Below are 5,337 nucleotides of genomic sequence, written 5' to 3' on the forward strand. Positions count from 1 at the left end.
ATATAGTTAGGGGCTTTAGTGAACTTTGAACTCATCGAGTTACTACTGCAATGGTTCACCAAGAATTGGAGTGGGCATTGATTGAAAGGTCCATGTGTGGAGCAGGATGATCAGTATTAGGGTTCCAGCTGAGTTGGACATACTGACAGTGGTAAGAAAGAAAATGGTAAACTAGAAGTAAAAGTGAAAATTTGGAAACTGTTATCTTGAGGAATGGTAAAAAGGAGAGAGGCTGTTTACTCTGAAGGAGGGAAGATATAAATGATCAAGATGCAGGGGAATGGAGAAAAAAATAAGAACTAAGATACATCATGGTAAGGTACAAATTCCCAACGATAAATGTCGTCATATTGTATACTTAAAATGTAACAATAAATTTAATGAATTAAAAAAAATAAATAAAATGGCCAAGATGAATTACCCCCTTGCAAAACAAGGGCACTGAAGTACCCCCCAAATTTAAAAATTGTTAGAATTTGACATTTGAAATTTTAAAAAGGAAACATCGGGCCGGGGATTTAGCCCAGTGGTTCCAGTGCCTGCCTTGCAAGTGTAAGGTCCTGAGTTCGATCCCTGGTACCAAAAAAAAAAAAGGTAAATAAATAAATAAAATAAATAATAAAAATGTAAACATCAAATTTTTCTTATGAGGAAACTTAGAACTTAATTTAGTTTCCCTATTTCACAACTTGATAGTTTTAAATTTTGAATTACATAAAATTCCATCTTGCTTAAAAGGCAGGGAGCATCAAAATCTTTTAAAGGCTTAGGGTTTCAATATTCTTAAGATAGTACAAAACTTAGAACCTTTCCTCAATTCAACTTGCCCCCAAATGGAGCAGACAATGTTGTGATGCAGTTCCAGTTTTTGTCTCTAGAATGGCTTTGACTGAGAGCAGGCACTGCTTTTGGGACACAACAGAGGTAATCTGTGGATTAGAGTGTAGAGCTGGGGCCTGATGGCTTTTAAATTCTCTTTACTTACCAAGATTCCATGGCTCTGAGAAAAGATAATTTCCTTAAAGAAAGAGGAAAACTGAGATCACCAGAATAGTTGATCTTTCATTGCTCATTGATTTTGAAAACTCCAGAAATGGAGAGAGAAATGCAGTACTTGTGACACAAGACTTTGTTCCATATTTTCTTCCTCCTCTTGAGTAATTTACTTGTGGTCTCTTACGAGTCCCCTTCTCAGACCTAGACTGTCAATGGTTGAGTTTTGGGACATAATATTACAAAGTCTTAAGTTTGATCTTGGTGAGGGCTAGTTAGCTCTGTAAGGCTTGAGTTCTATTCAAGCAAATCATCTTATATATTTTGTAGTCTAAATTTTACACTTGTTCTTAGCCAAAAGGCCAAGAAGCGATTTTATGGTCTAAATTTTATTGAAAACAGCAAACTTCTCTGCTGCATAAGCTCTGGATGGCAAGCAGGCAATGAAAAATGAGTTCATATTTTCCTTTCCTGCTAGAAAAGCAGTACACAGCCTTGTTCTTTATTACGTATCTCTTGGGTTACACAACATCTTGTGTTTATTTTCATCATAATGAGACCCTCATCCAGAGGTGACCATCCTTTTAATGGGTCACTGGGCTCATTTTGCAAAAATATCAATATGCATTTCCTGATACCACCCAAAGTTAAATAAATATATAAAATATATAAATATATATGCACTGGACGATTAAGATATATCTTCCATCTCAAAAGTAATACAGAAATAATGAATTGTTTAATTATTGAATTAGATTTTCCTTGTTTAGTTCCTTTCTTAATTCTTGCTGAGGAGAGAACACACCAGCTGATGAGATAGCAATTAAAGGAATAGACAAAACCACCCGGGGCCTACCACGTCCCAGATGGGTTCTTGCCTTCATTACTTACTTGGTTCTTCATTTCACCATGGCCTGGGCTGGGGATGCAGAGAGAAGAAAGTTTGTCAGGCAACCTATGTAATGTAAGAGCCTTATCTCAGAGAAACAAAATAAAATATACAGCAAAAGTAGTCTGGAGGGAAAAGAAGAAAATCACAACAGGTTAGTGTGAAGATGTGCACAGATGAGAACAGAGGCTATCACACTGGTTAAGTGCTGATATTTTGTGCTACACTTCTTCACACGCAGAGTCAGGGCAAAGGCGCACTACAATCTGGGAATTCTGTTCTGGTTTTGCGTGCGTTATAATCACAATCTCAATAAACAGCCCAAGCTCCTTGCTGTTAGCCAAAGGTCAAGTGGAATAGAGCTGCACAGAAGGGCTGACCTGTAGTAAACTGGGCCATTAGAACTTGCTGCATCAGAGGGGCAAAGTCAAAATTGGGGAGCCTTTGAGATGACGGACTGTTCCTCCAAAGACAGAGTATATTAGAAGATAGATTGGCAGGAGCAGGTGGGGTGATTTTTAGGCACAGCTTTCTCTGCTGTTCATTGGTTACATTCTTAGAATTAGAAAATTTTTATGCAAGTTTGTTGCAAGCACACTAAATGTTACTGTGTAAGGGAAGTGAATCACTGGTATTTTGTACCCGAGGGACATGTTGTTAGGTTATGTGAACCTTGAACCTTCATCTCTTAATCTAAGTAGAGTTTTACCTCTAGACCTACAATACAGTTATAAAACTTTGTTACTTAAGCACGTTTATGTGTGGCTGTTTTGTTGTTCCAAACCATTGCTGTGGTTACCACCTTGACAGCAATGTTATATAGAAATTTTTGAGGAGTCCTGTTTTGGACTGTATATTCCAGCACTGGCCAGTAACCTTTTTAGCTGTCGGCACAGTGTGATAATTATTGAGTGTCTGGGAAAGGAAAAAGCAACTCTAGGAAATATTTGAGAAATGGGGGAGAGGGAGAGGGGGTGGGGGGAGGAAGAGGGAGCGGGAGAGAGAGAAGGAGGGAGAGAGAAGCAGCAGCAGTAGAAGGAATATAGAGTAAGATGTATTTCAATGGATTTCAGTACTTAAGATGAAAAAATGTCCACCAGTTGCAGTGATTCTGGTACTCCGGGGTGTACTTGCTCAAGGATATTAGAGCACTCCAGAACTTCATCTGCTGAGAGAAACTATAAATTATTTTACTTTGTTATAGGATGATTATCTCTGTAAGGCTCAAAAGGTGAGCCAGAGTTCTTTTACTTAGGAAATAGGCTGTATCTTTGTTGCATCTCTTTAATTTTAAATGGTTCCTCAAACTCCTTCCAGAATCATGGATTAGGCTGTGAAAACTTGGAGAAAATATGCATTATGAGACAATTTTACTTGGGATTTAAGTTCCTGAGCAAAATGCTTACAAGGGACAAATATTAGAGCTTGTTTAGGTGGTTTTAGGGAGAGGGTATAAGTAGCGACAAATAGTTGAAATTCTTGAAAATGCAGTGTAATTAATGAATTGTCAGGTTCAAATTTTATTCACAGTTTTTCTTTGTATCTAGACGTAGTAAACTCAGGTAAAGTCTAATGCAAGAAATGTTTAGTTCTTGGTTGAAAAGGCTCTGCAAATGAGGAAGGGAAAGGTGAAATGATAATCTTAGGATTGGAAAGAGCAATGGAATCAGTCATGTTCACATGTTGGACAAGGTCACAGCCCCACACACAACTTCAGGTCCTTTCTGGGCAGAGACGCATGGGACCATTTTGGCAGTGTAGTGAGGAGAGAAGAGACAAGGCAGAAAGTGCAGAGGTGGTGAAATCAGGTTTCACTGAATTGCTGTAAGTCTCCTTGAGAGCATGTGCTGCGATTGCTATTGCTGGTCAGATTGCTAAACAACTGCGTGGTTGAATTTGGAACAAAGCAAAGATAGGATTTTTGTCTAAAAAAAAAAAAGCCATTTTAAATGTGTAACTCTCAAATTTCTATGTGAAATATTGAAAACCAATGAGTATTTGCTTTGGGACATCTTTTAAATGTGTTAGTACAGAGCCATATAAGGCTCTGCTTTTTACTGTTTGATGAGTTAACAGGGACAGGCAAAGCAGAGATTATGCTGATTGTCCTTTATTTCTCCTCTCCCATCAAATACCTGATCCAGCCATGCTGGTGTGCATCTTACAATCTTCTCCAGAGTCTCCCTTCTCTCAGTCCCTACTCCCACTACCCTACCAGTAGTCCATGTTCCCATCCTCCTTAAGAGTGTGGACATCCACGCCACAAGACAGCCATCGGATGTTTGCCCTGTACGTTGCCCTGTGCTGAGTGCTTTGTAGAGTAAAAACAAAACAAAAGAACAACAACAACAACAAACAGGCACGTAGGTATTTGCTTTTATCTAGCTAATATTTTTGTAATGACCAAAATGATTTGTAATAACCAAGTATAGGACTCATTATAAACTAAAAGTTGTCAAATGCAGTAAAGGTAGAGTGGTTACACCGGGGTAATACAAAAGGGATCTGTGGACGCTTTCTCGAGAAAGTAACATCTGAACTGAGATTTCCAGGAGGGTGTGGATTAACCTGGTGGAGCAGGAAGCTCCAGGGACAGGAAAGACCATCCAAATGTCCAGAGGAAGGAAGCAGAGTTGAAAAGCTATGAATGCCAGTGTGCTGGAGTAAAGGGAGAGGTAGCTAGTAAGGGAGACAGAGCTAGCACCTAAGGGACCATGAAAGTGGGGAACAGAGTTTGGTCTTTTTTTGTCTGACATACATCATGTCTCCTCTTCCAGAGAGCTTTCTTTGATGTTCTCTCCCTGCCTCTCCCTCACTGAGCTGTGCTTTAGTGCTCATGGTTTATTACTGCACAAAACAAAGCATTTGCAGTTACAGTCGGCCCTCTCTTCTTAAGTCCACATCCATGGATTCAACCAAATGCTAATATTTAAAAATCAATAAGTGCAAATATGTTAAAAACTCAACTGTATTGAGCAGGTACAGATTTGTCTCTTGCCATCATTCCCTAAATAATACAACAATGCAAGAATTTATATCACTTTATATTGTATAACATATTACAAATAACCTAGAAATTATTTAAAGTGTATAGGAGGATATGTATAGGTAATATGCATATACTAAGGCATTTTATATAAGGAACTTGAGCCTTGTGGGTTTTCATATCTGCAATTGTCCTGGAACTAATCTTTTACAGACCCTTTGGGATAATTATTTGCCCGATGTCTCCACCTTGCATAAGATGGGCAGCTTCCCAAGGGCAGGAAACTGGGTATTATTTATCTCTATCTAGCTCTACATTAGATTTTCCTACTTTTCCACTGAAAAGAGACATTGTGATGCCAATATAATCTTGGAAATAAAAACGATGAAAGATAGAAGGTGCAATTGACAGTGTTAGGATTTCTAAACTGTTTGTTTTAAAGTTTGTACAAAGGTGTCCTGAATTTGGT

General features: G+C 38.4%; 1 long non-coding RNA gene across 1 annotated transcript in view; it reads right to left on the minus strand.

Moving 5' to 3' along the window:
* LOC104863872 overlaps positions 1-2,253 on the minus strand; it is a 6,567-nt gene extending 4,314 nt beyond the window's left edge. The window contains exon 1 of the long non-coding RNA XR_780701.2: positions 1,885-2,253. This is a non-coding gene — a long non-coding RNA (uncharacterized LOC104863872). The remainder of the gene's footprint in view (positions 1-1,884) is intronic.
* Positions 2,254-5,337: the final 3,084 nt, after the last annotated feature.

This window comes from Fukomys damarensis, unplaced genomic scaffold, assembly GCF_012274545.1.
Source record: "Fukomys damarensis isolate Sample0158 unplaced genomic scaffold, DMR_v1.0_HiC HiC_scaffold_14, whole genome shotgun sequence".
In the NCBI taxonomy this organism is placed as follows: Eukaryota; Metazoa; Chordata; class Mammalia; order Rodentia; family Bathyergidae; genus Fukomys; species Fukomys damarensis.